Source organism: Giraffa tippelskirchi, chromosome 1 (genome assembly GCF_054371585.1).
Source record: "Giraffa tippelskirchi isolate mGirTip1 chromosome 1, T2T-mGirTip1v1.2.pri, whole genome shotgun sequence".
In the NCBI taxonomy this organism is placed as follows: Eukaryota; Metazoa; Chordata; class Mammalia; order Artiodactyla; family Giraffidae; genus Giraffa; species Giraffa tippelskirchi.
The window spans coordinates 179,953,785-179,979,845 of record NC_137275.1 but is presented as its reverse complement, the minus strand read 5'-3'; the positions used below and the strand labels follow the sequence as shown (position 1 = coordinate 179,979,845).

At 45.3% G+C, this 26,061-nt stretch overlaps 1 long non-coding RNA gene across 1 annotated transcript in view; it reads right to left on the bottom strand.

Annotated features, from left to right (window-relative positions):
- The window catches only part of LOC145513914 (uncharacterized), a 78,255-nt gene extending 56,940 nt beyond the window's left edge, over positions 1–21,315 (bottom strand). Inside the window, exon 1 of the long non-coding RNA XR_014059781.1 lies at positions 21,243–21,315. This is a non-coding gene — a long non-coding RNA (uncharacterized LOC145513914). The remainder of the gene's footprint in view (positions 1–21,242) is intronic.
- Between the last annotated feature and the right edge of the window lie 4,746 nt (positions 21,316–26,061).

Below are 26,061 nucleotides of genomic sequence, written 5' to 3'. Positions count from 1 at the left end.
GGATTTCCTGGCAAGAATACTGGAGTGGGTTGCTATTTCCTACTCCAGGGGATTTTCCCAACCTAGTGATGATGATTTCAGACTTCTAGTTTCCAGAACTGTGAATGAATAAATTTCTGTTGTTATAAGCCACTAAATTTGTGTCATAAGCTGCTAAATTTATTACAGCAGTCTTAGGAAACAAATACAGGCTTTTATAACTACATTCGCCTTTGTTCCAGCATCTACCTCAACCCCCTCTGCCACCAGCAACCACAAATGTGTCCTCCACTTCTAAAATTTTGTCATTTCAAAAATATCACGTGAACGGAATCATACAGTATGTAACCGTTTGAAATTGGTTCCCCCATCACCTCCCTTCCACTCAGCATAATTCCTTGGAGATGCATCCAAGTGGTTGCATATATCAATAAAAAAGTTCATTTTCATTTCCTTTTATTACTGAGTAGTATTGCACCATATGAACTTAAGTCTAGCACTTTTTAATGCCTGTATATTTTATCTTCATTACAAGGTTTAATTAGGAATATTTTGACAATAGTCTCTTGGATCAGGATGCAGGAAGGAAACATTTAAGATTAAACATTAAAGATCATTTCATTCCCTCTATCTCCATATCAGATACATGAGTCTCCTCCAGAGCCTGCTAGCCAAGTGCCCACCAAGCTTCTTCTTGCATACTTCTCTGACAAGCTGCTCACTACCTCAAGAGGCAGCCTAGTGCACAGTGCAGTTCTGCTGCAAGTTCTGGTCTTGAGTTCCGTGAGATGCCCCTCTGACTTTAATATGCTAGGAAGGGGATGGTGTTGGACTCAGAGGACTCCCTAAAGTGGGAGCATGTACTGCTGGAAAGGACCTGAGAGGGAGTCATATCTGGGCACTAACCTGGGCCCCATTAGCATGTCCTGGACATCTCCCTGCCCCATGCCAGCTTTTCTTTCCTAGGAGACTTGTTCCTCATGGCCTGCAGACAGTCTTCTGTTGGGAGTCCCCTGCTCCATGAACCCCTCCTGCTCCTCATCTGGCTCCATCCTCCCCTGTCTTCTTTCATGGTCCGTGGGCATCATCCTACCTTTCTCCCAAGCCAATCTGAGAGACAGTTACTGTTAGATGAAGAAGAGGATACCTCTACTAATCATAATAATAAAAATAGGATTTTTTTTTTCCTTTTTAGTCACTCAGTCATGTCTGACTCTTTCCAGCTTCATGGGCTGTAGTCCACCAGCCTCCTTTGTCCATGGGGATTCTCCAGGCAAGAATACTGGAGTGGGTTGCCATGCCCTTCTCCAAGGGATCTTCCTGACCCAGGGTTTGAACTCAGGTCTCCTGCGTTGCAGGCAGATTCTTTACCCTCTGAGCCACCAGGGAATAGTTTTTAGGCCATACCGCCATCCTGAGTGAATGAGGCTATTTAATCTTCTCACAACTTCTAGGCTATTATTCCATTTTGTAGATGAGGAAATCGAGGTCCCAAGTCATACAGCTTTAAAGTGACAGAGCTGTCACTGAGCCTGGGCTGTCTGGAGGGAAGGATCACTTCAGAATTTGTGGACTGAATGGATGGTGGGGCCACTCCCTGAGTTGGGGAACTCGTGAGGAGGAGCAGATGTAATGGGGAACACACATTTGGGGGACTGTTGAGTTTGAGATGCCTAAGGGAAGGCCAAGAAGGGTCCCTGGAGCTCAGGAGAGAGAGACTGGGCTGGAGAGGCAGGTTTGGGGGCTGATGGTACCCTCATGGCTGCAGAAGCTGTGGGGTGGCTGTGCTTGCCCAGGAAGAGCAGGAGGGCAGAGGGGAGGGGTGGGTAGAGAGGGAAGGTCCTGAGAAGGATTGCTTGGAAAGATGGTGTCACCAGGAAAGACCTGTGGCGTGGATATCATGGTACTGTGACACAGGTAAGGAGGACAGGACAATCCTGATGATATGGGGAGTCCCGCGTGCCTGTCTGCTCTGAGGACTGGGTCAGCAGTGCAGCACCTGTGAGGCAGGTACTGATCCCTTCATTTTAGGTAAGGAATCTGAGGCTCTGAGTGGTGCAGGGACCTGCCCTACGGCACCTGGGAATAAGGGGCAGAGATGAGATAGAAACCTGGGCTGTCCCTCGAACTTTACTTCAGAGGACAAGGATGAAAGAAAATGGATTGGCTAGATTGACTCAGACAAGTGGGTGGGCTGGGATGCCCAGGAAGAGGAGGGTGTGAGCTTTGAATCCTGACCCACAGTATCCTTGGTGAGAACACCCCTAGAAAAGGGGGCCAAGTGGGGCGAGGGGAAGAGAGTCCGGCGAGGGTCACGGAGGGCTGTTTGAAGAGAAGGAGCCAGCCTAAAGGGAGAGGCCAGAGACTGCTCCTTCCAGGCTCCTCTTTTTTCTTAGGTCTCCCCTAGAAGGAAGGGGCTGGCCCTGCTCCCTCTCTGGGTCTTCTGCACCCCACCCCTCTGCCTGGTGAGGAGTGCCCTGGGGATTCTGAACAAAGACATCAGGGAAGTAGAACAAGAGCGGATTGCAACCAACCCGGGTGGCTGCCAAGTCCCCCTCCCCCATTCGCACACCCTTGCACTCCTGCAAACACTCCTTGGCTCAGGCCCAGCATTGGGCCTTCTGGTGAGAACCCCTCCCGCGGAGCGCAGCCTTCTGGGCCGCTTTCTTCTCCGGGACTGAGCTGTCAGGAGAATCCAAGAGATTTCAAGGCAGCTCCCCTCCCCCAGGGGAAGTCTTTGTCTCTGTCTCCACAAAGGAGGCAGCAGCAGGGGATGGGGTTTGGCAGAGAGGGAGCTGAGGCTAATCTTTGCACCCCCCCACCCTGGGACCTCACAACTGGGGGTGAAAAGTGGTAAGAAAAGAATGTCTTCTAAACCTTTGATGCGAAACCTTTGGGAGCTCAGAGGACTGAGAGTTAGTTCACTGCCTTCTGGAAGGTGGTCCGAGAAGGCTTCAAGGAGGAGGCGGAACCTGTGCTATCCTGGAAGGACTGTGGCTACTACATCCCCAGGGCTATGTAGGCAGAGATGAGGAGGAAGAGCGGTCCAAGAGGAGGTGGAAAAGCATCAGGAGCCCTGGGGAATGGGAGGTGGTCCGATGTGCACTGGAGATGACGGGGCAATGGGAGATAAGGCCAGAGGAGCCCCACGCAGCTTGGTAATGAGTGCTGTTGCCAGGCACTGTGTGAAACCAGAGTTTTTGAGCAAGTGAGTGATGGCTCTGGCCACATGAGTGGAGGATAGATGAGTAGGGTGAAGTAGAGGCAGGGAGAGCAACAGGCCCGGACGGGGCAGTGGCAGCTGGGCTGAAGAAGAGGGTCCACACGAGAACAGCACTTTCAATAGATGGTAGAACACACGGAATGTGGGACTGATTGGAGGATGCAGAAGAAGCAGCAGTCTGAGGTGACTCCCAGGCCACCCTTTCGGCCCTTGGCTGGGCAACTGAGTCAGATAGAAAGCAGGAGAGGGTGAGGTGGTATTTTCTCAGCACAACTGTCTATGTCCCTCTGGATATTGGTGGCCCCACACATGTGTCCAGGGAAGTGGCTTTGCTCTGGGCAGAGAAGACTTTGCTGTCTTCTGTCCCCACCCATAGTCTCCCAAACCTGTGTGCGAGCCGTAGAATAGGTTCTTGGAGTATATGATATGTGGCAGGGTTGGGGTGTTATACCCAGCAGGCCTGACCCAGGAGAGTACCCCAGGGAAGAGAGAAGGCGCAGGGGGCCAGCCACTGACCACACATGGAGTGAGTAAAGGGAAAGCACTATTTGCTCAAAGACGATTATTCTTTGCTTTTCCATTTAAAAAAAAATGAAGTGTAGTTGACTTATGATATTATATTAGTTCCAGGTATACAACATAGTGCCTCAATATTCTTATAGATTACACAGCATACAAAGTAATTACAAAATATTGACTATATTTCTTATGCTGTACGTTACATCTCTGTGACCTGTTTGTTTACAACTGATAGTTTGCACCTCTTAATCCCCTTCACATGTTTCACCCTTACCCTTCTCCCCTCTGGTAACCACTAGTTTTTTTCTCTGTATCTGTGAGTCGGTTTGTTTTGTTATATTTGTTCAGTTTTTTAGGTTCCACATATAAGTGAAAACATGCAGTATTTGTCTTTCTCTGTCCCACTTATTTCACTTAGCATAATACCCTTCAAGTCCATCCATGTTGTTACAAATGGCAAGACTTGAGTCTTTTTTATGGTCAAATAATATTCCATTGTGTAAAGTTGTGTGTGTGTGTGTGTGTGTATGCCACATCATCTTTATCCATTCTTTTGTCAGTGGGCATCTATGGTACTTCCACACCTTGGCAATTGTAAATAATGCTGCAATGAATATTGAGGCGCATGTATCTTTTTTTCATTTTTCTGACTTTGACTCTTTCCATTATTCCAACATTGGTTGACCACCTCCCATGAGCCCAGTAGTGGTAGAACCATGGTGGGTTCCAGACCCAGCCTTTACCCTTAAGGAAGTCTCAGTCTAATTCATGGAGGATGAGGTGGACATAACAGACTCTGTATTAAGACTCACAGTCCTCAGTGCCTTGAGAGAGGGACAGAGAGTGACAGGTCAAGGAAGGCATCCTAAAGGAGATTTCACCTCCAGGACCTGGGGAAGAGGATAATTATAGGAGAGGAAACAGCCTGCACAAAGGCATGGAAAGAGAAGTCTGTTCATGTAGACTGGAGCCTAGAAGGATTTGAGAAGGGAGACAGGAGAGGGAGGACAGCAGCAGCAGGTCTAGAATGGTAGGCTGAAGCAAGTGACCTGGGTTCTGGCTGTGGGTGGGAGGCTGCAGTGTGGGCAGCAAGAAGCGGCAGTAGGGGTAGGCAGAAAGGAAGGCTGGATGATGGAAGAGTTTCATAAAGGGAGAGCCTAGGACGGTTGCTGAGCCTGAGAGGTCACTGGGCCCTGGTCACCCGCCTCTCCAGGACCTCTTAGTTTACATTACTGTCTGGGTCCTGACTCCTTTATATTACATTTCCGGATCACTCACTCATAAATCCTCATCCTGCCAGGGGCCAGGAGACCTTGAACAGAGAGCGGCTTTGATTTAGAGACAGGAATGGCAGTAAAGGGGGAGCAAAACTATCTGGAGAAGAGCACAGGCTTCCCTGGGGGCGACAATGTAATTAAAATGAGGCCGGCTCTCTTCCTGGGATGCAGAAGGCTGGCCCAGGCTCTTCATGGCCCTGAGAGCCTCTCTAGAGCACTGACAAAGGGAAAATAGCCACCTGCCACCTCCGTCCACCATGCCAGCACATCTCCAAGTCCAGGAAGAAGGGCCAGACTCAGAGCTGCACACCCCGGGCTCCAGCCCAGCCCCTGCTGGGATAAGCAGACTTCTAAGACAGCCTCCAATAATCTCCACCTGCTAGTAATCATGCCCTGCATAATTCCCTCCCCTGAAGTAGGAGTCTAGAGTGGAAGTAGTGACTTGTTTCTGAAGGATAGAATGCAGCAAATGTGTGGGATGTCACTTCCATGATTAGGTTACAAGATCATGACTTCCTTCTTGCTTACAGACTCTAGTGCCTTCTTGGCTTGTGCACTTTGATAAAACAAGCTGTCATATTGGAGAGGCCCCCACAACAAGGAACTGAGGGTGGTATTTGGTCCACAGCCAGCAAGGAAGTTAGACCCTCAGTCCAACAACACACAAATAATTAAATACTGCCAACAATCACATGAATGAGATTGGAAACAGATTCTTCTCCAGTTAAGCCTTCAGATGAGACCACAGACCCTGGGCTGATGCTTTGATTACAGCCTCATGGGAGACCATGAAGCAGATTTAGCTAAGTCATGCTTGGATCCCTGACCATACAAGCTGTGAGATAATAAATGTACTGTCTTAAGCTTCCAAATTTGGTGGTTATTTGTTATATACCGGTAGTAGATAATTCATACTCTGGCTGATTTGAACCCGTTGATTCCTTACTCTAAATCTCAGTGTTCTCATCTGGATAAATGGGCTGATGATATACAACCCAGTGGTTTACTGCAAAGATCAGAGACAATGGCAGATGGGAAAGAGCTCCTTAGACTATAAAATGCTATGTACATGGACTGCATTTTTTGGTGAATATGACTGTCTCAATGAGAGATTAGGGAGAACTTGGTTCTCATTTCAGCTTCTCAACTCAAAGACCAGGTGGCCTCATGTAAATCAGTTAAGCTCTCTGTCCACATTTTCATCTGTAATATGTGCTTATTGAGAGAAGAAGAATAGAATAGAAGAAAATGTAGATAAAACACCCAGTCCATGCCTATCATTCAGTAGGCACTCAAAAAAAAAAAAATCATGACCTTATGGTTCATTGTTGTGACTCTAAATGAGATGAATAGGAAGGGCACTGGTTCAGCCATCTTCAGAGAGGCCAGTGCCTGTCATCCCCAAGAGCTCTGGACCACCAGCCTGATCTCATCTGTCTTATCTGTAGGCCAAGTGTGTCTCTCTGGAGGAACCGAGGGCAGAGGGCAGAGAGAAGGGGTCAAATAGTGGAGAAGCATCTGAGATGCAGAAGTGGACCCTGGGCCCACAACCATTCTCAGTGGACTGGTGCTTGTTCAGCCTGGGTGTCTGAGGCCAATCCTAGAGTATTCTGAGGAAACCTTTGAAATCCTTAATGAGAAAATCAGGTCTTCCGAGCAGTGGTCATGAAGTTGCCGGACTGATTCTGGCATCATGTATCCTGTCCAGAGGATGCAGAATGCTAAGGGCATATAGGAGACAAGGGAGTCAGAAAGGGCATCCTAGGGACAATGTGCATCTTTTCTCATCTCTATTCAGGGTCAGATTCTGTCTAGGTGGCCTCTGGCCTTTTTGTGGCCTGCAGATGAGAGGATTTCTACACCCTCCTGGGCTAGAGTCAGCTGGGCAGAGCTATTGGCCCAGAAAGAGACAGAGACTTACTTGCTCAGAGGAACACAGCCAGTTGGTGGAGGAGTAGGGAGAAGAAAGGGGTCTGCCTGACCTCAAAGTCCATGAAAAAATCATTCTGCAGGTGCTGAGTTTCTAAGGCTGGACTCATTCCTGTTCCTTGAAAAGAGAAGGTAAAATTGCAGAGTTTAGCACATTTTAATCCTAAAAATTTTGGTGAAAACAGTGACCTTCTTGCAGTCACAGAGTTTGACTGTATGCTGTTCTGCACATGACAGAGATAATGACATAGATGCTGTGAAGTAAAAGAGTCAGGTTCTGAAAGAGAGAGACAAGGTTATGGGAAACCTAGTTAAGAGAGGTGAGAGGTATCAGAGAAGGCTTCTCTGAAAAGGGCTGAGATATAAGGAACGAGCAGGAATTAGCCAGGGGAAAGGTAGAAAAAGAGAGTCACAGGAAGAGGGAATAGCATGTGCAAAGGCCCCGAGATAGGAAGGCACATGGAATATTCAGGTGATGGAAAGGAGGCCAGTCTTCTTGGAGTTCAGGGAACACGGGGATAGTATCTTGAGGCCAGAGTGTGTAGGACCTTGGAAGCCTTGATAAAAGTTTTGGATTTTATTCTAAGTGATCCAATTCTCATTATAGACAGGTCAGACCTCTGAGTGTATGGTGGGTAGAGAGTGGTAGTAGGGGTTTGGTTGGAGATGATGCCTTGTCCTGATATTAGGCTAGTAGTATGCAAAAGTAGTGGGTGAGAGATTAATAAGATGTGGAAAACTTGTTAAATGCCTATAAGGGTAGCCTCAGTTTCCCTGAGCAACTTGGCACTAGGGAGCTTACTCCAGGATTTAAAGGACTAGACTGTCAGTAGCATAGCACTCATCCTTGAACTCTCCAAGGTCCTGCAGAACTGCATACGAGGACAGGGCACTGAAGCTCTGGCATGTCTGGTCCAAGCCTGAGTCACCTATTCTGCCAAGTAAATCACTGCTGGATTCTGTGGGCAGGGATCTTCTCTTTGCCCTGTGATAGGCAGAATAATGCCCCCCAAAGATGTCTATGTCCTAATCTCTGAAGGCTGTATGTTAGGTTCCACGATAAAGGGGAATTTCCATTGCGGATGGAATTCAGGTTGATAATCAGGTGACCTAAAAAGAGGGAGGAAAATATCCTGGACCCTGGGTGGGTCCATTGTAGTCAAAAGTATCCTTAAGAGTGGAAGAGGGAGGCAAGAGAGAAGGTCAGAGAGGTGCAATTTGAGAAAGACTTGACCAGCTTTCTTTGTGGTGCTAAAGATGGAGGAAGGGTCCATATGCCAAAAAATACAAGTGGCTTCTAGAAGGTGGGAAAAAGCAAGAAACAGATTCTCCCCCAGAGCCTCCAGAAAGGAATGCAGTACTCCTGGAGCCCTCTACAATACCTGGACTTAAGCCTAGCAAGACTTGAGTTGGACTTCAATCCTGAAGAACTGTAAGATCATCACACTTTGGTGTTGTTTGAGCCACTAGTGTGCTTAGTCACTCAGTTGTTTCTGACTCTTTGTAACCCCATGGACTGTAGCCCACCTGGCTCCTCTGCCCAAGGGGATTCTCCAGGCAAGAATATTGGAGAGGGTTGCCATGCCCTCCTCCAGCAGATCTTCCCAACCCAGGGATCAAACTGAGGTCTCTCACATTGCAGGTGGATTCTTTACCGTCTGAACCACTAGGGAAGGCCTTGAGCCACTAAGTGTGTGGTAATTTGTTACAACAACAACAAGAAACTAATACAGTCCACTTTCTCCCCAAGGGCAACCCTGAGGCATGTGGGCACCACCTCTTTGTGGATGGCAGCAGCTTGTTCTCAAGTAAATAAAGTCACCTTCCCCATACTGGGGCACAGTGGGCAGAGACTGGACCTGGACTCTGGAAACCTGGGTTCAGTCACTGTGGCCTTGCTGATTAGGTGTCCCTTCCCTTCTCTGGCCTCAGTCTGCAAATGGGGCTGATCTACTTCTGTCACCTTGCAGGGGTACAGCACTCTGGGAACTATAAGGTGGTATGCATATATGAGGGTTTCCCTGGTAGCTCAACTGGTAAAGAAACTACCTGCAATATGGGAGATCCTGGTTCAATTCCTGGATCAGGAAGATCCCCTGGAGGAGGGCATGGCATAGAGAATGCCCATGGACAGAGGAGCCTGCAGGGCTACAGTCCATGAGATGGCAAAGAGTTGAACACAACTGAGTGACTAAGCACAGCCCAGAATGCATCTATGAAGGATGTTTGTTACGGTGTAGGGATGAGCAGCGAGGAGAGGGAGGTGATAGTCTTGGAAGACCAGACTTTTAAATGAGAGAAAAGATAACAAAGTAGAAATGCCATGGGGAAATGTGACCAGAAGGCACCAGAGCCAAGACTGGAGGCCGGGCAGTGCAGAGCGCCTTCAGGGAATGGCAAGTTGTCTGGTTGGACCCAAGCCTGTGGCCACGTCGGGGAGGGACCAAGGCTAGAGAGGTAGGCTGGAGCCTGGCCTCACAGGACCTCAAATGCCAGGTAGAGCAGCCAGACTTTATTCTGAAGATAGAACATGGGGAGCACTACTGGGAACCCAGTAACTTGGAAGGCCACCCAGCAGATGGGGCAAAGGACCACCTAGGAGACTGGTACAAGGATTATGGTATTGGGCACAAGGGATGGGGGGAATCCTTGCATGTGTGTGGATGTTCCATTTGTTCTTCCTCATTCACAACTCTGCCCTCACCAACTGGGAGACCTTGACAAATCACCCTCTAAAATCTCAGTCTTCCCTCTCATAAAATGGGGATGGTAACGCTAACCCTCTTAGAGTGTTATGAGGATCACACAGGAAAACACATGTAAAAAACTTGTTACGGACTCTCTAAATGCTACCCAAACCATCAAGCTCCCTTCTCACCATCCACTGACATCCACCCCACTCAAGGGGACAGTTGGCAGCCCTCCCCTCCTCCCACCCTCCCCCGCCACCAGCAAAAGCAACTTTCCTTTCCTGTTGTCTGCATATCTGTGCGGAGCATCCCTGCCTTCTTCAAAAGACGTGTTTGGAAACAAGAAATTGCTAGAGAGATGATTCAGTCTTTGGCCTCAGATTGTGTCTGGACATAAGTAAGCCCATCTGCAGAGCTTGCACTGCCAAATTCTGTCACTCTTGCTCCATATGGTCTGTGCTCCCCTCCCCACCCCCCGTCTTCCCTCCCAGAAGCTGCAGTCTGTGCCCGTCTCTCACTCTCCTTTGGTTGCTACACAGCAAATTCAGTGAGGGGCATCTTGGCTCCAGTGGGTGGGGCATCTCTGCTCCTCTCCTTGCCTTGCCTGGGACTGCAACAGGGCCAGAAGCCCAGGGCAGTCAGGACCCGGAGCGGTGGGGGCAGTGGGCTGCTTTGGATCTTCTCAAGTCTTGTGTGCATAGAGCCACAGCATGGAGTCCTCGTCCTGAGAGGGGTCCTGAGAGAGGCTGTCAGCTTCCATTTAGGAGGCAGAGATCTCTCCTGCAGGAAAGTAACTTCCTGAAATGCTAGCTCAGTTGTTTACCAGTCCAATCGCCTTGTCCTAAAGCAGAATGATGTTGGATGGCCTCTTTTGACCACATCCTTAGCTGCAGGCTGCCTGACCTGGCATTGGAAGACTTTAATTCACATCAAGCTATGTGACCTAGGGTCGTCGGTTAACCTCTCCAGGTCCCCCTCTCCTCATTTATGGTCTGTGAGTAGTGATTCCTGCCCCTGTCACACCATAGGTTGGTTGTCAGGGTCCAAGAAGATAATGGTTGTGAGAGAGGTGTGTAAACAGTCGAGTAGTAGATTTCTAAGTGCGGTCCCAGGGCCACCAACCACAGCATCACCTGGGAATTTGTTAGGAATGCAAATTCTTGGCCCCGTGGATGACTTGCTAACCCAGAAGTTCTGGAGGTGGACCCAGCAAAGTGGGCTTTTACAAACTCTCCCAGTGACCAGCTTGAGGATCACCACTGTGGGCAGACAGCACATGGACCATGCCGTCCTCACCGTATTGTCGGTTTGGCTCAGGGAGTTGCCTGAAGTGTATGAGGGCCTGTGCCACGTTGGGCTCTATAGCTATTTCATTGTAGAGGGTCTAAAGTTTAAAGATCTGTATGATTTCTCACTCAGGAATATCCCTTTCAAAATAAACTTGTGATGTTCATGGTCAGATTGAAAAGGTGACTTCCTGGGGAGATTTAAACTGAGATGGCAAACTCAAAGCTTTCAGGAGCTCTCAGGTGATGAGACTGTGGGAAGAGGCTGGAGTGAGATAGGAAGAAGCAGAACCTGGCTGTGCTGCAGGGTTCAGACTCTACCTGAGGCATTAAAAAAGCCAGTTTTGTTCGCTGGCCAGACAAAACTCATATGTTAGACAGATTTGGTTCAAGACCTGCCAGTTTGTAATTGGTGTAAATGTTGGGGAATAAAAAGGCTTGGTCTTAACCAAGCTATGCATTGGTCATAGGGTTAATTGCCCTGGAAGTGAGTCTGACACACAGTGATAACTTCTAGGTTCACCTGATTTCATTAATTCACTCATATATTCATTCCACAAACACTCTTTTCTAGGCCCTGTGCTAGGTTTTGTGGACCCAAAACTGGATCAGAGATTATCTCTATTCTTCAGGGGACTGGACACAGCTATGAGTGGCTCCAGGGCCTTGTTTTCCAGCATTTCATGGAGTGTTTCTCAGTGAGATAACGGGCCTTCTATAAGAAAGGTAGTCCAGGGTTAGTTAAGCATGAAACGTACTTACTTAAAATTAAATGTATTAGTTCACTGTAGGACTTCTCAGAACCATTACTATGCCAATGTGCATTGCATATTAGATGACTTTCAAGTGTCTGGGTCTGTCTGGGGTCTCTGATGGGCCTGGATGTCCTGCCTTGTATTGGGGAGTGGTGAGTGAGCAGATGTGAGACTCCCCTCGAGGTGTGGCTGGGTTAGTCCCTTCCTGCAGTTAGGCCTTGGGAGACCCCTGATAAGGGGTGGGCTGAAGAGATGCTTGCTCCTCTCAGGGTTCTGCAGGGGAGTGCTAATGTGACAGCCCTCAAGGAGTGGACTTCAATTTCTGTGGCAAAAGGAGAGCCTTGAAGACCGGGGGTCCAGGTTCCATGTGCATCTGAGGAATATGACTCTGCTGTGCTGGGGAGGAGAGACCCACACCAGAGAACTCAGCATCCTGCACCTGGAATGTTGAAACCTATTCCCACATGGTTTTGGTTTTTAGTACCAAGAAAAGCGGAGAAAGCAATCCCGTATATACAAACAGGACCTAATCTCCCTCTTTCAGCATAAGCAGCTGCCCTGCTGAAGATCGTGAGGAAACGGCTGGCAGAACCTACAGTTACATTAACTGCTGCTTTCCAATCAAGGCTGGCTGTGACTTCTATGAATAAAATTGAGAAGTTCAGGATAGATCTGAAAACCAACCTCCTCCTCTCCTCAACCCTCCCCACTCATTGCAGCATTCTCGCTCTCTCCCTCTCTCTGCCCCACCCTCCCTCTGGAGTATATGAAGTCACTCCATTTTGGGACTGGGTATCTCTTTGTTCTGGAAATCCCCACAACAAAGGGAGGATGAACTGCACCTGGTCCAGGATAATCTTTCACAGATTTAGACTGGAAGCACATTCATGGAAAAACATAAGACAAAATAAAACCAAGTTCCCCTGAAAACATATTCATGGAGATCATCTCCAAGAATCAACCTCTCAAACCAATCAACATTTATTCTAAAATTGCCTCCAATGGGTCTGCTGTGACTCTCTTCACTTTCAGGTCTAGTAAAGTCTTGCACCCAAAGTGGAAAAGCTGAGGAAAATCCCACTTTAAGGCAGATTCGATGTAAGAAAGCCTTGGGGTAGGAAAGCTCATGTTGGAAGAATCAGGAAAAGCTGCAAGCAAGGGGATATATATATATAGATGGAGCATGCTCAATACTCTGCAGAGCATAGTATTGAACTAGTTAGTACAGAATCAGGTGGTTCTCTCACTCATCATTTCTTCCCACATTCTCTGGGCTACAGAGAGCCAAAGGGACTTTCCCAAGGCCACATGGGCAATAAAGGGCAGCTCATGGAGTTCAAATCTATTAGTTTCAAGGTCAGTCTCTTCTGTGCCTGGGATGAACCTCAAAAGAACTGGATATGTGGAGGGGGTGGCAGGAGAGAGAGGTTTCAATTCGAAGGAACAGCAGGAGGTGCCTGCTGCTGCCTGTCTTTGTGACAGAAGGGAGGATTCTCCCCACAGACGCGCCTGGGGGTTTCTTTCCCTCACTTTGTCCTCAGTCCCTCTCCTTGGCAGTCCCTGGTCTGTCAGTTTGTAGGGGATACGTCAACCAGCAATCCACAGCTGTGTTCCCAGACCAGGAAAAATAGGACTGAAAACTTCCTCCCAAACAGCCTGCAGGACAGGTAGCCCAGCCTTCAGCAGACCCTAGGGGGTCTGCTTATACAGATCCATCATAAGCAGCAACAAACAGCCTGCTTGGTTGCTCAATTCAAGAGCAGGACTCACACTCTTCAGACAGTTGGAAGAGGTTATAATCTATAGGAGGCTTTGGCTTCGATCTGGCCAAGACTGAAGAGAACTTTCCTTCCCAGCTTAGGTGGATGTCTCTTGCTTTAATTCTCATCCTGTCTTTGGTCTGTATTGAAGGCAGGTTACTACCGATGGAGCCTTCAACAAATAATCTTTCTCTTCTCTAGGGTTTGAACCGATTGCTGATCTCACCAAAACCAGACTCAGATCTATCTGCAACCTCCTTGTGAAATAGACAGAGGAAATGGACCTTGAAACACTGGGTCTGGAACAAGCAAGGTCACAGTCCCACCGTGGCCACAACTAGGACATCATGATCTAGGAACAGCCAGCACCAAGCAGGTCCTCGTGGCTGGTGCATGACCTATTCACCCAAGCACTTTCCAAGGTCATGGAAATACTACTTTTACTATTACTTATCTAATCAAACATGTCTCAGAGCATCTTTCCCAGTGAGATATTAATAGGTGTTATATAGGCAGAAAGGAAATTTCTGCAGTAAAGTTGTGGAAAAGATGAATTAAAGAAAGTTAATTGGGTTTCTTTGAAGAACATTTCAGATCCTTTATCATGCTAATATGCTTTGTGAATCTCTAGTCTGTAGCATTCCCCAGACTTTCTGACCATAGGTCCATTTTCCTCCAAGCACCTCAGGGGATGAATGTTTCATGGGGCACACTGTTGAGAAGGAGGTTTTCATGTTAAACTCTGCCTACTCTTATAAGATTGGCATTAACCAATGCATGGAAAAGGAGAACATCTGAGCTAAGACTAAAGGGAGCATGAAGAGTGGACAACTCCAGACAGCTGAAAGGCTCCTGGAGTGCAAAGCAGGAAGGGAGACAGTGAGCTACTCTAACAGTTACTGTTTTGTGTTTCTTGGGATGTTTTCTCTCTAGTCCCTTCTTCTATCAGTTGATGTTCTCTCCTTGACTTGAGTTGTGTATTGTTTAGGATTAGTCCAGTTCCAGTTCAGTTGCTCAGCCGTGTCCGACTCTTTGCGACCTCATGGACTGCAGTACGCCAGGCTTCCCTGTCCATCACCAACTCCTGGAGCTTACTCAGACTCATGTCCATTGAGTCAGTGATGCCATCTAACCATCTCATCCTCTGTCATTCGCTTCTCCTCCTGCCTTCAATCTTTCCCAGCATCAGGATCTTTTCAAATGAGTTAGTTCTTCGCATCAGGTGGCCAGAGTATTGGAGTTTCAGCTTCAGCATCAGTCCTTCCAATGAATATTCAGGATTGATTTCCTTTAGGATGGACTGGTTGGATTTCCTTGCTGTCCAAGGGACTCTCAAGAGTCTTCTCCAACACCACAGTTCAAAACCATCAATTCTTTGGCGCTCAGCTTTCTTTATAGTCCAACTCTCACATCCATACATGACTACTGGAAAAACCAAAGCTTTGACTAGACAGACTTTTGTTGGCAAAGCAAAGTCTCTGCTTTTTAATATACTGTCTAGATTGGTCATAGCTTTCTTCCAAGGAGTAAGCGTCTTTTAATTTCATGGCTGCAGTTGCCATCTGCAGTGATTTTGGAGCCCCCCAAAATAAAGTCTGTCACTGTTTCCATTAGGATTAGGTTAGGCTGCAAATAACAAAGACTCCACAACAACAGCTTAAACAAGATAGAAGTATATATTTTTTCTCACACATAAAAATGAAAAGAGGAGGCAGTTTAAGGGTGGTAGGAAAGAGACATGGTAACAGAAATCAAAGCTCTTTCTATCTTACTCCTCTGCCAGATGCAGCTTCCATGCCCAAAGCCTCTTCATGATACAGGATGGCTGTTGGAGCTCTAGCCATTGCATCCACATTCCAAGTTATAGAAAGGAGAAAAAAGCAGCCTCTTCCTTTAAAGTTTTCCAGAAATAACTCCGAATACTTCCACTTACACTTCATTGATCAGAACTTGGACACATGGCCATGTGTAATTTCAAAGGAGGCCAGGAAATTAACTGGGCAGAAATATGCTCAGCTCAAAAATGGAACTCCCAGAAAGAAGAGTAGAACGGGTATTGGGAGAAAATGCTCTGCTACACATCAAATATTACTTCCCTGGCTAAATATTTTGGTCATGCTGATAAATCTGAGTTTGGGTCTCTAGTCTGAAGCTGAAGGGGAAGATTTGTTTCATATGGTTACTGAGCTGATGAGAGTCTGAAGGTTTGAAGACTCCAGCACATGGAGAAATAATGTGCAGATAGAACAAAGCCAATGGGCAGAGAGAAACAAAGGTAAAAGAATGGGGAGCGGATTGAAAGGATGCCAATTGATTGATGGATCCCCACTTCAAGCCATCCCTGTGTTTGGCCTCATCCCTGTCTCTCCTTCTTAATGACCCAATAACCCCCCTTTTGATTTAAAGTATTTCAACTAGGGTTTCCATCACTTGCCACAAAAGAGTGCTGGTTACTAAAGTTCTCTCTCATTTCAGAGAGCAGGGACCACCTGGATCAATTTTTAGGCAGAGATGGTTTTTTCCTAGCACTAAATCACAGAAGGACTTTATTACCTCATTTCCTACTGAAAGACATCAAGTAACATAATTTTACTCTTGCATGTCTGTGCAGCTCTTTACAGTTTACAAAATTCTTTTAAATTCATTAACTCATCTGAGTCTCACAAGTTCTCTGGGATGTTGGGTTTGTTACTTCCAGTCTAAAGATGAGAACAGTGAGGCTCTATGAATTTATCTGGTTCATCTACATAATTGGTCAACAGTTGCCCCATTAGCTGTTCAAGCAGCACTTTGTGTGTAAGCTCTGTAAAGGTGGAGAGAGTATGACTCTGTCATAGCTTGGAGGAGAACACATTTTATAGGGTGGAGGAGCTAAGAAAACCTAGGCCACATGCCTAATTCAGAGACAGACCTCAGAGCAGAGGACTACAGCATGCACCTGACCATTGGATTGTCCCAGATATCTGTGGTCTGCATCAAGGCTCAGGCAGGTGCAGTTTTGCAACTGATTCATGACTCATGCCTGGAAGTCTTTGCAAGAAGATTCTCTGACAAGGGCTTGTAGCCCAGGCCTTCCATGCAGCTGGTTAAAGGGACAGCTCTTGTTGCCGGCATTGGTCTGAGAATTATGTCTCTGGATTTATGAGAAGGCTTCCCAGGTGGAGCTAGTGGTAAGGAATCCACTTGCCAATGCAGGAGACATAAGAGATCCGGGTTTGACCCCTGGGTTGGGAATATCCCCTGGAGAAGGGCATGGCAACCCATTCCAGTATTCTTGTCTGGAGAATCCCGTGGACAGAGAAGCCTGGCGGGCTATGGTCCATAGGGTTGTGCAGAATCAGACACGACTGAAGACACTTAGCACATAGCACACAGAGGTCAGTTTGCATTCTCATCCAGAGAGAAGGCAAATTGCCTTTGGTGGGGTGCCCATGTCCTTCACAAAAACATTTAAACCTTTGAGGAAACTGAGGTTCTGCCTTATGTAGCATGAAAGAGACACTTTGGGTTGAGCAAAGGCTTATAGCAAGAGTTACTGACTGGATGAGGGTTACCAGTTGCAAGCAAAATAAACAGTCTTTAGCAAACATTTGTAAAAAGAGTCTTATCGGGAGGATATTGCAAAGTTTATAAAATCAATGGAAAGCTGGAGGATCAGACTTGAAATACGGGCAGGAATCAAAGCAGTTGCAGAAGGAAATGAAGAGGAGGCAGAACAGTCATCTTTCAATCTAGTTAGGAATGACCATCCCATTAATGGACACTGCTTCCATGAGCCAGTTCTAAATATGCTTCATTTTTATGTCACCCACTCTTATAAATCAGATCATCAGGCAGCAGTCCTTACTTAGCCAAGTGCCCTGGCTGCCAGGGGGCAAGAAGCTGGGGAGCTGGTTCCCTTCATCTCTGTAGAAGAGGAGTCAACAGGGCACCTGCCCAAACAGCGGTCTACTCTGCTTACTCATTGCTGTCCCCTTCATCAAAAAAGCCATCCAGGTGGCTCCTGAGGGATATTGGTTTTAAGATCTGAAGAGAGAAAATAAGAGGCTTTCCAGGTGACACTAGTGGTAAAAGGCCAATGCAGGAGACCTAAGAGATGTGGGTTTGATCGCTGGGTCTGGAAGATCCCCTGGAGGAGGGCATGACAACTCTCTCCCGTGTTCTTGCCTAGAGAATCCAATGGACAGAGGAGCCTGGTGGGCTACAGTCCATGGGGTCAAAAAGAGTTGGACACGACCAAAGTGACTTAGCATGCACGCATGAGAGAAAATAAAGGGACAGAAATCGATGTGTTACCCGGTTTGCCCTAGCTTCCCAGCTCTTCAGAGCCAAACTCGGTGGGTTTATATGTGTTCCAAGGCCACTGTGGTTACTCTCTCATCTGTCTGCTGCAATGCTGACTTTTAAGGTATACAGACGTCTCTGTTCTGCTCATGGCCTTCACATGGAGAGCAAACATTTCAGCCTTGTACTCAAGACCTTTGTGATCCAAACTATCTTCCTCATCATCCCTCACTTTCCCCTCCATGGTCTGTTCTCCCACTGCTGAAGTGTTGACAATCTTCAAATACCCTCCATCAAACATGTGGTTCTAGTCTTCCCTCTTCCTCTTCTATCTGGGGAACCCCTGTACCATCCCCTCCACCAGTCTTGCGGTCTTTATTTTGACTCACTCCTTGGTGGGCCGGAATACTACTGAGGTTGGCAGGATAATCCCCCTACCCCTCAAAAGATGTGCACATTTTAATCCCCAGAATTTGGGGATACATTACTTTACTTGGCAAAAGGGACTTTGCAGATGTGATTAGGGTCAGGTCATTAACATAGGAAGTGTATCCTGGATTATTCAGGTAAGTACAATCTAAACACAGAAATCTTTAGAAGCAGATAACCTGTTGGCTGTGATCAGAGACAGACATAACTATGGAAGCAGGTAAGAGGGGGGGGGAGCATGAGTAGGACTTGACCCACCCTTGTTGGCTTTGAATATAAATCCAGGTTGTCACTAGAAGCTGGAAAAGGCAAGGAAAGATATTGTCCACTAGAGCCTCTAGAAGGAACCTTGTTTTATTGATACCTTAGTTTTTGCTCATGAGACACCCATGTTGGACTTCTGACCTCTAGAGCTGTAAGATAATAAATTTCTGTTGTTTTAAACCATGAAACATGTAGTACTTTGTTACAGCATCAATAGAAAACTGATACACTTACTCAAGTAATTTTTCAGGAAGGGTATGAAGTGCATTTCTGAGACCTTGCATATCTGAGAACGTCTGTCTATTGCCATAGCCCCTGAACAACAATTCAGCTGAGTTTAAAACTACTCGGTCAAACACAAAACAATCTATAGATTTAATGCAATAACATTAAAATGCCCATGATACTTTTCACTGAACTAGAACAAATAATCCTAAAATTTATATGGAACTACAAAAGACCCTAAATTGCTAAAGGAATCTTAAGAAAAAAAAATAACAAAACCAGAGGTATAACCTTTTCGGACTACCATATGGCAAAACTACAGTAATCTAAACAGTATGGTGCTGGCACAAAAACAGACACGTAGATCAGTGGAACATAACAGACAGCCCAGAAATAAACCCATATACCTATGGTCAATTAATCTATGACTGTGGAGACAAAATTATACAGTGGAGAAAAGACAGTCTCTTCAATAAATGGTGCTGGGAACACTGGACAGCGACATGTAAAACAATAAGTTAGAACATTCTCTGACACCGTATACAAACAAACTCAAAATGGTTTAAAGACCTAAATGTAAGACCTGAAATCATAAAACTTCTAGAAGAGAACATAGGTAGAACACTGTTTGACATAAATTTTAGCAATATTTTTTGATCTGTCTCCCAAGGCAAAAGAAAAGCAAAAATAAGCAAATTAGACCTGGCTAAACTTATATGCTTTTGCACAGAAAAGAAAAGCATTGACAAAATGAAAAGACAACCTATGGAATGGGAGAAAGTATTTGTAAATAATGTGACTGATAAGGGATTAATATCCAAGATATATAAACAGTTCATACAACTCAATATAAAAAATGTGATAAAAAATGGTCACAAGACCTGAATAGATATTTTTCCAAAGATGGCATACAAATGTCTAACAGGCACATGAAAAGATACTCAACATCATTAATTATTAGAGAAATGCAAATCAAAACAACAATGAAATATAACCTCACACCTGTCAGAATGGCTATCATCAAAAAGCCTACAAGTCACAAGTTGGAGAGAATGTGGAGAAAAGAGAAACATGATATACTGTAAATTGGTGCAGCCACTATGGAAAACATTATGGAGATTCTTCAAACAACTAAAAACAGAACTACAATTCTGCTCCTAGGTATATATTTAGAAAAAATGAGAACACAAATTGGAAAAGATACACGCACTTACAGCAGCATTACTTACAATATCCAAGACAGGAAAGCAACCCAGGTGCCCATCACCTAATGAATGGATAAAGAAGATACTGTATAAATATAATGGAATATTACTCAGTCACAGAAAAGAATGAAATTCTGCCATTTGCAGCAATGTGGATGAATATTATGCTTAGTAAAATATGTTAGAGAATGACAAACATTGTATTATTTATATATGGAATCTAAAAAGTAATACAAATGAATGTATATGAAAAATAGAAACAGGTTCACAGACATAGAAAACAAATTTGTGGTTTCCAAAGGGGTGATGGAAGGCAGGGGACAAATTAGGGGCATGGGATTAACACATACAAAATACTGTATATAAAATAGATAAGTGACAAGAATACATATACTGTATGGTAGAGGGAATTAGAGCCATTATCTTGCAATAACTTACAACGGAGTATAATGTGCAAAAATACTGAATCACTATGTGGTGGTGGTGGTTTAGTCACTAAGTCCTGTCTTGACTCGTGACCCCATAGACTGTAGCCCACCAGGCTCCTCTGTCCATGAGATTTCCCAGGCAAGAATACTGGAGTGGGTTGCCATTTCCTTCTCAGGGGTCTTTCCAGTCCAGAGATCAAACCTGGGTTTCCTGCAATACAGGCAGATACTTTACCGACTGAGCCATAGGGACGCTTGTATACACTTAAAACTAGCATAATATCTGCTGCTGCTGCTGCTAAGTCACTTCAGTCGTGTCCGACTCTGTGCGACCCCATAGACAGCAGCCCACCAGGCTCTGCTGTCCCTGGGATTCTCCAGGCAAGAATACTGGAGTGGGTTGCCATTTCCTTCTCCAAGCATAATATCTAAAATCAACTATGCTGCTGCTGCTGCTGCTGCTAAGTCGCTTCAGTCGTGTCCGACTCTGTGCGACCCCATAGACGGCAGCCCACCAGGCTCCGCCGTCCCTGGGATTCTCCAGGCAAGAATACTGGAGTGGGTTGCCATTTCCTTCTCCAGTGCATGAAAGGGAAAAGTGAAAGTGAAGTCGCTCAGTCGTGTCCGACTCTTAGTGACCCCATGGACTGTGGCCTACCAGGCTCCTCCGTCCATGGGATTTTCCAGGCAAGAGTACTGGAGTGGGGTGCCACTGCCTTCTCCAAAAATCAACTATACTTAAATTTAAAAAAATATTGGGTCATATTTTAAATTAAAAATCTGTAGATGCTGTCTCATTGTTGTGCAGAAAAGAGTTAATGGAGCAGACCTGAGACTGTTATTCTTAGAAAGGCCTGCTGGCCAGGTTGACCCTTGGCTGGTGTCTGGGAACTTGAATTTGGGAAGCGTTCCCATAGCTTCCAGAATTTATAAGGGTGAATCATTGTGTCTAAATTGTACAAACCACGTGGTTGATGCTGCACATCTACTTTCCTTCTAGCTGTCTGGAATCTTGGTACATAGAAGGCAGAGGGTGCCTAGAGGACCAGCCCCCAATACAACTATCAGTCTCTGTTTAGTGAGGGCATGTCATATGTGTTGTCACAATTCATTGACAGGGAAGAAGCGTGTCCTGTGTGACTCCACTGGGAGAGGCTCTTGAAAGTGTGTGCCTGGTTTCCCTGGTCTTCGTTCCATGCACTTCCCCCTGCCCCTCTGTTGACTTGCTTTGTCTCCTCTCTGTAATGAATCACAGCCATGAATATAACTCTACGCTGAATACTGTGGTCCTCCCAGTGCATCAAACCAGGGGAGTGAGGGGACTCCCTGCACGATTGTCTAGTGGCATTTAGTGTTTCAGAGGAGAGATTTGAGGCATATAACTCCATTTACTAGCTTATAGATATCCTTTTTAATTTTTCTGTCTGGATATTTATAAAAATTTTTCCTTATCCTTGAAATTAAAAAAAAAAATCACAAAGTAGGTCTAGATATGCATCTCCTTTCATTACTTTTCTCTTGTGGCCAATGGACCCTTTTTATCAAAAGATGCAATTCTTTAGGTTAGGGCAGTTTTCATCCAGTGCAGTAGGTAGGTATCACTGTCAAAATTAAGCTTCTTTATTTCCCCCTCAGAGAAGAGAGAAGTGGCACAAAGGGTGACTTCTTTGTCACCTACCATAGTTTGATTTCTCTCTGAGGCAGGGAAACCCTTTTTGCTAAAGTCCCCCTCCCAACACCACTGAGACCATTGCAGATATTACCCAGGTAGGTGAGCACCAGGCTTTTGAGGACAAGGAAGATCATCGAGATTTGAGCTCCTCCTGACCCAGGTCACAGCCCCAGTTGTTGGTGCAGATGAATGTAGAAAGTGGAAAGCCATGTGTGGCCTGTGCCATGCAATAGCCAGAACAGAGGACTCAGCCCATTCACATCTCAGGGTTACCTCCAAGTTAGGCTGATCCTCATTTATCACCACTTGACCCACTGCCCCCAGTGTTATACAGTCATTGTGTGGGTTAGAGACAGGGCCAAAGATGATGCTTGAGAATCCCCTCTGGCTATTGTGTGAGTCAGGGGCGAGTCAGGAGTCTCCTAAGTTTTTGAGATGATCCACCAGAGCCAAGCCACCAAGTCAGTGCTGCCCTCACTCCACTGGCCACAGCCAAAGATGTCCTGTAATAACATTCCTGGGCATTATGTGAATTAGGGACCAGACTGAGCTCCTCATTGGGGTGATGGACTGGTGCATGCTAGAGAAGCTTCAGTTGGGGGAAAAGAGGACTCTGGACACTCTTATGGTTCTTTCTTTTTCTTTTTTAAAATTGAAGCACAGTTGATTTATATTAGTTTAGGCATACCACATAGTAGTTTGATATTTTTATAGATTGTATTCCATTTAAAGTTATCATGATAATTTCCCTAATTATTATTCTTCTGTTTCCATTGTGTAACAGACCATCCCCAAGACTCAGTGGCTTACAACACTCATGATTTATTATTGCCTACAATTCTGTGAATTAGTAACCTGAAGGATTCTTCTGTTGTAGTTTTCATCTCTAAACCTATGTATGTGCAAATGTTTTTTTATTTTATTTATTTATTTTTTTGGCCGCAATGCATGGCATTTGGGATCTTAGTTCCCTCATCAGGGACTGACAGTGGAAGGACAGAGTCTTAACCACTGGACTACCAGAGAAGTCCCTCAAAAATGTTTTTAATCATTTGTTTGTGTGACTGTAATCATCTGAAACAGCTCAACTGGGGCCAAGATGACCTCACTCAGATACCTGGCAGTTGGTGCTGGTTGTCTTCCATGAGCCTCTCATGTTTCCACTGGCTTCAGTGGACTGAGTTTCTTCACTACACAATGGTCTCAGGTTCCAAGAGTTAAAGTGGAAGCTACAAGGCTTGAGATCAGAAGTCACAGAATGTCACTTCTGCTGCACTCAGTTGATCAAAGCAAATCACAAGGTCGGCCTGGATTCGACAGGGAAATGGACTCCATCTCTTGACAAGAGGAGTGTCAAGGTCACATTTCAGAGGATTATGGACACAGGGAGGCAAGACTCATTAGGGGCCATTTTTAAAAATCTGTACCACCCTCTTTTGAGGCTTTCTATGATCTGTAGAAGTACAATAAACCCTAGATCTTTCTCTCACAATTCTCATCTTTTTAAAAATTTGCGTATAATTGCTTTAAAATGTGGTGTTAGTTTTTGCTGTACAACAAAGTAAATCAGCTTGTGTATACATAGGGATGGAGGATCATGACATTGTAGAGAAGACAGTGATTAAGATCATCCCCAAGAAAAAGAAATGCAAAAAAGCAAAATGGCTGTCTGAGGAGGCCTTACAAATAGCTGTGAAAACAAGAGAAACAAAAAGCCACGAAAAGGAAAGATACCCCATTTGAATGCAGAGTTTCAAAGAACAGCAAGGAGAGATAAGAAAGCCTTCCTCAGCATTCAATGCAAAGAAATAGAGGAAAACAATAGAATGGGAAATACTAGAGATCTCTTCAAGAAAATTAGAGATACCAAGGGAAGATTTCATGCAAAGATGGGCTCAATAAAGGACAGAAATGGCATGGACCTAGCAGAAGCAGAAGATATTAAGAGGTGGCAAGAATACACAGAAGAACTGTACAAAAAAGATCTTCACAACCCAGATAATCATGACAGTGTGATCACTCACACTCACCTAGAGCCAGACATCCTGGAGTGTGAAGTCAAGTGGGTCTTAGGAAGCATCATTACGAACAAAGCTAGTGGAGGTGATGGAATTCCAGTTGAGCTATTTCAAATCCTAAAAGATGATGCTGTGAAAGTGCTGCACTCAATATGTCAACAAATTTGGAAAACTCAGCAGTGGCCACAGGACTGGAAAAGGTCGGTTTTCATTCCAATCTCAACGAAAGGCAATGCCAAAGAATACTCAAACTACTGCACAATTGTACTCATCTCACACGCTAGTAAAGTAATGCTCAAAATTCTCCAAGCCAGGCTACAGCAATACATGAACTGTGAACTTCCAGATGTTCACGCTGGTTTTAGAAAAGGCAGAGGAACCAGAGATCAAATTGCCAGCATCCGCTGGATCATCAAAAAAGCAAGAGAGTTTCAGAAAAACTTCTATTTCTGCTTTATTGATTATGCCAAAGCCTTTGACTGTGTGGATCACAATAAACTGTGGAAAATTCTTCAAGAGATGGGAATACCAGACCATCTCACCTGCAGGTCAGGAAGCAACAGTTAGAACTGGACATGGAACAACAGACTGGTTCCAAATAGGAAAAGGAGTACATCAAGGCTGTATATAGTCACCATGCTTATTTAACTTATATGCAGAGTACATCATGAGAAACGCTGGGCTGGATGAAGCACGAACTGGAATCAAGATTGCTGGGAGAAATATCAATAACCTCAGATACGCAGATGACACCATCCTTAGGGCAGAAAGTGAAGAAGAACTAAAGAGCCTCTTGATGAAGGTGAAAGAGGAGAGTGAAAAAGTTGGCTTAAAGCTCAACATTCAGAAAACTAAGATCATGGCATCTGGTCCCATCACTTCCTGGGAAATAGATGGGGAAGCAGTGGAAACAGTGGCTGATTTTATTTTTTTGGGCTCCAAAATCACTGCAGATGGTGATTGCACCCATGAAATTAAAAGGCGCTTACTAGGAAAGTTGTGACCAACCTAGACAGCATATTGAAAAGCAGAGACATTACTTTCTCAACAAAGGTCCATCTAGTCTAGGCTATGGCTTTTCCAGTAGTCATGTATGGATGTGAGATTTGGACTATAAAGAAAGCTGATCACCGAAGAATTGATGCTTTTGAACTGTGGTGTTGGAGAAGACTCTTGAGAGTCCCTTGGACTGCAAGGAGATCCAACCAGTCCATCCTAAAGGAGATCAGTCCTGGGTGTTTATTGGCAGGACTGATGTTGAAGCTGAAACTCCAATACTTTGGCCACCTCATGTGAAGGGCTGACTCTGGAAACGACCCTGATCCTGGGAAAGATTGAGGGCAGGAGGAGAAGGGGATGACAGAGGATGAGATGGTTGGATGGTATCACCGACTCAATGGACATGGGTTTGGGTAGATTCCGGCAGTTGGTGATGGACAGGGAGGCCTGGCGTGCTGTGGTTCATGGGATCACAAAGAGTCAGACACGACTGAGCGACTGAACTGAACTGATACATATAGCCCCTCCTCCCTCCCACCCCTCTAGGTTGTCATGGAATTCGCTTCTTTTTACTGTGCTTCACTTCATTTTTATTTGCTTTCTCTGGGTTCTTGGAGAATATATCAAGCACAGATTTGTGTATACACACACACACACACACACACACATATATAAAATTTGCTCGTTTGATTTTCTACAGTATCCAACCTGAGTTTTATGGACTTTGTAACCTTTTAATTTAGCAATTATGTTTTTCTTTTGAAAACAAGTTTGTATTATTTCAAACCAATCCTTTTCATAGATGCAATGTCTTCCCGAAGGCAACTGAAAATGCATATTAGATTTTTATCTAAGTTTCCTTCTATTTCTTGCAATAAGTCCAACTTGAGGGAGCAATTTTCTCTTAATCCCTCAGATGGAGTCTCTTTCTTTTGAACTATTGCATCTTGTTTCATATCTGATGAATTTTCTCTATTTGCTCATCCTAACATATGGGGAAGCTAAGTTTTGTTCAGAATTGGGAGCTGAGATGAGTTTGATCAGAGATTGTGTGACTATTTTGTTAAATCTTTCAGTTCCAGATGAACTAAAAAAGGAAGAAGATTAGATTTGCTATGT